Source organism: Sapajus apella, unplaced genomic scaffold (assembly GCF_009761245.1).
Source record: "Sapajus apella isolate SASKATOON/1434 unplaced genomic scaffold, GSC_monkey_1.0 scaffold1426, whole genome shotgun sequence".
NCBI classification, from domain to species: domain Eukaryota; kingdom Metazoa; phylum Chordata; class Mammalia; order Primates; family Cebidae; genus Sapajus; species Sapajus apella.
In genome coordinates this window covers 7947-14834 of record NW_022438352.1, presented here as the reverse complement: position 1 = coordinate 14834, position 6888 = coordinate 7947, and the positions used below count along the sequence as shown (strand labels likewise).

At 37.1% G+C, this 6888-nt stretch overlaps 1 non-coding gene and 1 pseudogene across 1 annotated transcript; both read right to left on the bottom strand.

The window, feature by feature from the left end:
- Positions 1-355: 355 nt before the first annotated feature.
- On the bottom strand, positions 356-462 carry LOC116546806. Its single transcript, XR_004266846.1, has one exon. It is a non-coding gene; the product is annotated as a U6 spliceosomal RNA (small nuclear RNA).
- A 2733-nt stretch (positions 463-3195) lies between these two features.
- LOC116546805 lies at positions 3196-4123 on the bottom strand (annotated as a pseudogene).
- Between the last annotated feature and the right edge of the window lie 2765 nt (positions 4124-6888).

The window sequence follows — 6888 nt, the reverse complement described above, 5'->3', positions numbered from 1 at the left end:
AGTCTTTAATCCATCTGGAGTTAATTTTAGTGTCAGATGTCAGGAAGGGCTCCAATTTCTGCTCTCTGCACATGGCTAGCCAGTTTTCCTAACACCACTTATTAAACAGTGAATCCTTTCCCCATTGCTTGTTTTTGTCAGGTTTGTCAAGATCAGATAGTTGTAGATGTGTGGTGTTGCCTCCAAGGCCTCTGTTCTGTTCCATTGGTCTATATCTCTGTTTTGGTACCAGAACCATGCGGTTTTGATTACTGTAGCCTTGTAGTATAGCTTGAAGTCAGGTAGTGTGATGCCTCCCACTTTGTTCTTTTTGCTTAGAATCGACTTGGCTATGTGGTCTCTCTTTTGGTTCCATAAAAATATGGAACCCTTCACAAATTTGTGTGTCATCCCAGAGCAGGGACCATGCTAATCTTCTCTGTATTGTTCCAATTTTAGTATATGTGCTGCTGAAGTGAGCACCCAAATCTCATCTTATAACTCCCATAATTCCCATGGGATGTGGGAAGGACCTGGTGGGAGATAACTGAATCACAGGATTGGTACTGTCCTGTGCTGTTCTCTTGATACTGAATAAGACTCATGAGATCTGATGGCTTGAAAAATGGGAGTTTCTGTGCACAAGCTCTCTTCTCTTGTCTGCTGCCATATGAGATGTCCCTTTCACCTTCTACCATGATTGTGATGCCTCCTCAGCCTCACGAAACTGTGAGTCCATTAAACCTCTTTCTTCTTTAAATTGCCCAGTCTTGGGTATGCCTTTATAAGCAGCATGAAAACAGAGTAATGCAATATTTCAAAGAACAGGTTCTTGAATACAGGATTCCAAGATGGCACTGCTTAGAGAACTTTGGATTACACCAGTGGGCTAAGCTGAATTTCCATGGCTAGTTTTACACAGGAAGCAAACAGCTTTATGAAGGCAAACTATTACTGCTGGAAAACCCAGTAGCAAATAGTTAATGACATTATTACATTAAGTCTCCTTTTATCTAGGTTTTTTATCTTAACTGAATTTTTTGTTTTGTTTTTTGGTCAAACAAATTTTTGGTCAAAAAGTTATTCTCCACTCGTAGTGGCAATGATTGAGAATTTGGTTTTGTGCATTCACAATTTGGGTTCTTTTTCTAGGTAGATGACAGATCTCCATTCTCTTTTGAGAGAGATGACAGACAATCCCATTTGACACCCCTTTTCATTTATTTGTCCACTTTTATCACAAATCAGTTAAGCATTTGGTGCACATTGAGAAGAAAAACAGCTTTTTTATACCTGTAATGGTGATATTTTTGTCTATTATTTATTACTCTCTAAAAAGCATTTATTAACACTTATTTTAATTTTCTTTCTGCATTCTGGGAAGTAAACATGATACACAAAATGTAATAGAATGTTCTCATTTCAAATAAATATAATTTGATCTTGCAAAAAGTGTAATAATCTGTGTAATTCACCACAGTATATGTATTAGTTCATTTTCACATTGCTATAAAAAACTACCTGAGACTGGGTAATTTATGAAGAAAAGATGTTTAATTGACTCACAGTTTCACAGGCTTAACAGGAAGCATGGCTGGAAAGCCTCAGGAAACTTACAATCCTGAAAGAAAGAGAAAGGAAAGCAAGCATGTCTTAGACATGGCAGAGCAGGAGAGAGAAAATGTGTGAGGGTGTAAGTGCCACATACTTTCAAAAAATCAGACATCGTGAGAACTCCCTGACTATCATGAGAACAAGGGGGAAGTCCACACCCATGATTCAATCACCTCCCAGCGGGCTCTTCCTCCAACACGTGGGGATTACAATTTGACATGAGATCTGGGTGAGGGCATAGAGCCAATCCATATCAGTATACTATCAGGAAAATAAAGATAGTCTCTAGTTAAATTGTCACTTACTAATGACTCTCACAAGCATTTTTTTCTGGAGAAAAAGAACACCATTGTCTGTGGAATTATATTGACTTGGAGACTGTCGATTCTTATCTGGAGAAGGCAAAGATAAACTCTTTTAAAAAGCATTTAGTGTCCACTGGGCACAGTGGTTCACACCTGTAATTCCAGCTCTTTGGGAAGCCAAGATGGGAGGATCATTTGAGGCCCAGGAGCTTGAGGTTACAGTGAGCTCTGATTATGCCACTGCACTCTACCTGAGTGACAGAGGGAGACTCTGTCTTTAAATATATATAATAAATTTAAACTGTGTGTGTGTGTGTGTGTGTGTGTGTGTGTGTCTGTGTGTCTCTGTTTAGTGTCAAAAAGTGTCTTAGTTTGGAAGAAAAATAGCATCCAGGTCTTTGCTAAATCAACTAAGTTGTGTGGTAACTTTCCTGTTAATATTTCCTAGAGATCAGACCACATTCTAAATAATGATTCCTGTGTATCACACTGGTAATTTTCAAAATTAGTGGTTAAGTGTTTGAATTCCGCTATATATGTACTAATATATAAATCCAAAACAGATTTTTAAAACTCTGTTTATAGGAAAAGTAAAAATAATGATGCTATACAGGACAAATTTGTCTTTTTTACAATTATTATTATTAACATTATAAAAACTGAAATCTATTGAATTATAAAGACTTAACACAGACTGATAAACACATATATCCCTGTTCACTTTAAGACAATATGTTAGTTTGCTCTTACAAGTGGTAAGTATATTTTAGTAATACAAAAATCACATGTAGGTATTCACCAATCTTAAAAGCTTTCTTATGTATAATCTATTCACCCTCAAAAGAATATATCACCAAGCAATAAAAGTTATTATCACTGTCTGCCTTCCTACGTTAGCAGTTGATTGGTACTTTGTATACTAGTTGGTAGAAGTAATCAACATTACTATATTTCCAATCCTACCATATGTGGCTCGTTTATGTGGAGGCAGAAATGCTGATCAAACCATGCCATCTCAAAACAGAACTGTGTTCAGTAAAAAAATCATATGGAAGCTATAAAAGTGGGTATTGAATCTGTTCTTAGCATTATAAAGAGCATCAATTATTGTCCAGCTCATGACATAATATGAAACCTTTTTTTCTCTTCATTTATAATGGTAGAAAATTATACACTTAGCCATTCTTTCATGACAACATTTATTTCTACAAGTTTCTGAAATAGACAAGTGTGTACTCAAAAATTCACAAGTCCAGTAAGATAAGTTTGTGATTTCCTTCTTTGACATTCTTTATAATTACTCCATTTCAAAGTGTGTATTAAAGCTGTTTGCTGTGAATGTGTGTTCAAAGATCCTTGACAGGTTTGGTTTCAACAGTTCTACTGATTAACATGAGTTGCTGAGAGGTGTCATTCTTAGGGGTGTCATTCTTGCTGAGAGGTGTCTTCAGGGATATCATTTGGTCTGTCTCAGGCTCTCTTCTCTCATAATACAGAGCCCAGAGATAAGTAGTGGTGAGAATCATGGCCAGGTTTGTGTCACTTTAATGGAAATTCTCAGAAACCTTAGCACCTGTGATTGGTTCCTTTCAAAAGAAAACATTTTTCTTCCCACTACTCTCTTGATAAACATCACTGAGTCCTTCCTGGTGGGTTTGTTTGGAACATCCTGGGAATTATCTAGCACAGCAGGATTCTGGGGGCCAGTCCATCCCTGCCACTTCCAACCAGTCATTGAAACATACCACTCCACAACACTTAAACTCCCACTAAAAAACTTCCAACCATGAGGAAGCCACTGGTATCCAGGTGAGTCATATTTGCCATTCTGGCTTTCAAAGTGACTACATCTAACCACTGTACTAGAACCATGCATTTCTCTTCATATGTCCAAATGCCATTAGCCAGTTCTGCACAGAAAATGACAAGTAAACTTCCAAAGTACTATGCAAGAAGCAACAGGGCTTTTTCATTGTTCCACAATATCCTGACATCCCCACGATAATAAGGAAACAGCAAATAGCAATCATGACCAGATGAGTCACAGGAAAGTAGGTCAAGATAACCTCTCCTTCACTCTTGTTTCTGGAGTTAAAGTCAGACATTATTAGGTAGCCCCTCATCCAGGCAAAAACTGCCAACACACTGATGAACATTAACCACAAAAGCAAATTGAGGGGAGAGAGCAGGCAGCACAGGCCTCCCATGGAATCTTCTCTGGCCATTATGAGCCCCAGGAGGGAGAAGCCCTCTCCTCTCACCACATTATATTTCCATTGTCAAAACAGCAGCAATCACCAGCCCTGGGTATCATGCCGCATTTCGATCAGACAGTGGGAGTGCATGGCAGAGGCTCATGGGTCAGGGATACTTCTCTTCGCTTTCTGTTTATTCTTGAAGGTATAAGCTCTCTGTGTGTCTGCATTTTCCTAATTCAGAAAGGCCTAAAGTCTCATTGTAAGAGTGTACAATGATTTTCTGTCTTTGGAAGGCTCAAGGTCTCCAAGACTTTACAGTCAAGTCACTGGCCAGGGATGCAGTCTCATGTGAAATCTCAACTGGGGAAGAATCCACTTCCAAACTCACTCATGCAGCTGTCAGATGGACTCAGTTTATCATGGACTATTAGGCAGTGGTCTTCAGTTTCTCACTGGCTATTGGTCAAAAGCCTCTCTCACCTTCTTGCTACGTAAGCCTCTCTATAAGACAGGTCACAACATGACAGAAGGCTTCCTTCAGAGTGTGTGAGCCAGGGAGTAACTGAGAGCACCCAAGAAGGAAGTCATAGTGTTTTTGACACCTGATATCAGAAGTGACATCTCATCACTTCTGCCATAGATGATTCATTAGAATGAAGTCAATACAGCAGCCCACACTCAAGGAAAGAACATTACACAAAGGTGTGAATACCAGGAGTCAGGATCACTGTTGATCATTAGAGGCTGCCTACCACAGACCTCAAAAAGCATTTATATATGTGGATTGTAACAATATTGGAAATTAAAACTAAGAAATTTTTAATATTCTCATTTATTGATTGATTCATTAAGATGGTATTGATAAATCCATTGCATGTTAACATAAACAACATTTCAGCATTATTATGTTGGTTTTTTTTTTTTGAAATCATGGGCCCCTGAGAGAGAACTACTGTCTTTAAGTGTCAATTTGTTTCAGAATTTGAAAACACATAATAAAAGTCAAAACATAGAAAGGTAAATTTATTTGCCTTGGTTTAATGTACCCACATATGAAATAAAAGCAATGAAATGTGTTGAAATCACAGCAAAATTCACTCAATGTTGATAGGTTTACCTCTTGCTTTAATATCGAATGCCTTTATTTGCCTATAACATGAAAGGCCATTCTTTATCTTCTTTATAATCTACCTATAGTAAAGGTTCTGGGTCTTACCAAAATAATGTTCTGAACTTTATATTGAATTTATTAAGACTTTTATGAAAAAAACAACAAAACAAAGATTTTTCACTTACAACATAAGGTTCTTTTCAATTCATGTTAACTTCTATGTTTACTTTTAAATATTTTATTGTCATTTTGATTACTTAGTCAAATATTGATTCTCAGTCACCCAGGAGCGTATCTTAGCCCAGTGTCCAAATTTCCTCTTACAAATTCTTTTTGCAGCTGGTCAAAATTGGATCCTATATATAGGAAAAAAAAAAAAATTCAAGATCTCTCTTATGCCTAAAACTCTTTTTCTAGTTCCCTGGAAAATCACAAAGATTTGTTCTTTTAACTTATAAAAAGAGAAGTATTATAAATAATTAGATTTATTTGAAGTCCATCTACTATAACAATTACATGGAAAGAGTTATTTGATTTAATAAATCAAAAAAGACACCCAATCTGTCCTAGGTTAAATTTGCATTGGTAAAATGATATGCAAGAGCATAAATTTTTATAGGTAAATGATGTTTATATAAATATTTCAGGAATTATATACTTTATGAGAACTTCCTGGATATTTCTCAATATTTATTGAGAAATATAATTGCTATTATAATAGGATGTATTACCCACAGGATAATACCAATCAAAAGTCTAATGATATAGCTTTGCTCCCTTTTCCTATAAGAGTCCTGGAGGTACTTTATCTGACATTAGGTTGCCTTATCTGTAATAATTTTATATATTATTGAAATATTTAATTGGCCACAATCTTACTTCTTTAATTTGCATAAAGCATCTTCTAGGCCACTGGCTCTCAAGTTGGGATGCATTTCAGACTTATTCTTGGAGTTTTATAAAAATATAAATGTCTAGCCCCTACTCTGTATTTCCTGAATGTTTTGAATTACTATTCTCAGAAAAAAAAATAGTCTCAGGATTATTATATGTTGACCTCAAGATTTTTAAAATCTTACATGCCTTGAAACAACTGAACTTCCTCAACAGTTTCATTTTTTATTTTATGAACGTTCATCAGAACATCAGAATTTTAGTTTTGAAAATTATTAATTATAAAATAGACCAGGTACAGTGGTTCATGACTGTAATCCCAGCACTTTGGGAGGGCAAGATGGGCAGATCACTTGTGGTCAGGAGTTTGAGACCAGCCTGGCCAACATAATGAAACCCTGTCTCTACTAAAAATACAAAATTAGCCAGGTGTGGTGGCACATGCCTGCAATCTCAGTTACTTGGGAGGTTGGGGCATAAGAATTGCTTGAGTCCAGGAGGCAGTGGCTGCAGTGAGCTGAGATTGCACCACCGCACTCCAGCCTGGGCAACAAAGGAAGATTCTGTCTCAAAAAAAAAAATTAAGGACTTCTGCCAAAATGGCTGAATAGGAACAGCTCTGGTCCACAGCTCCTAGCAAGAGCGATCCAGAAATCAAGTGATCTTCACATTTCCAACTGAGGTACCAGGTTTATCTCACTGAGACTGGTTAGACAGTGGGAGTAGGCCAAGGAGGGTAAACTGAAGCAGGGTGGGGCATTACCTCACACGGGAAGCTCAAGGGGCC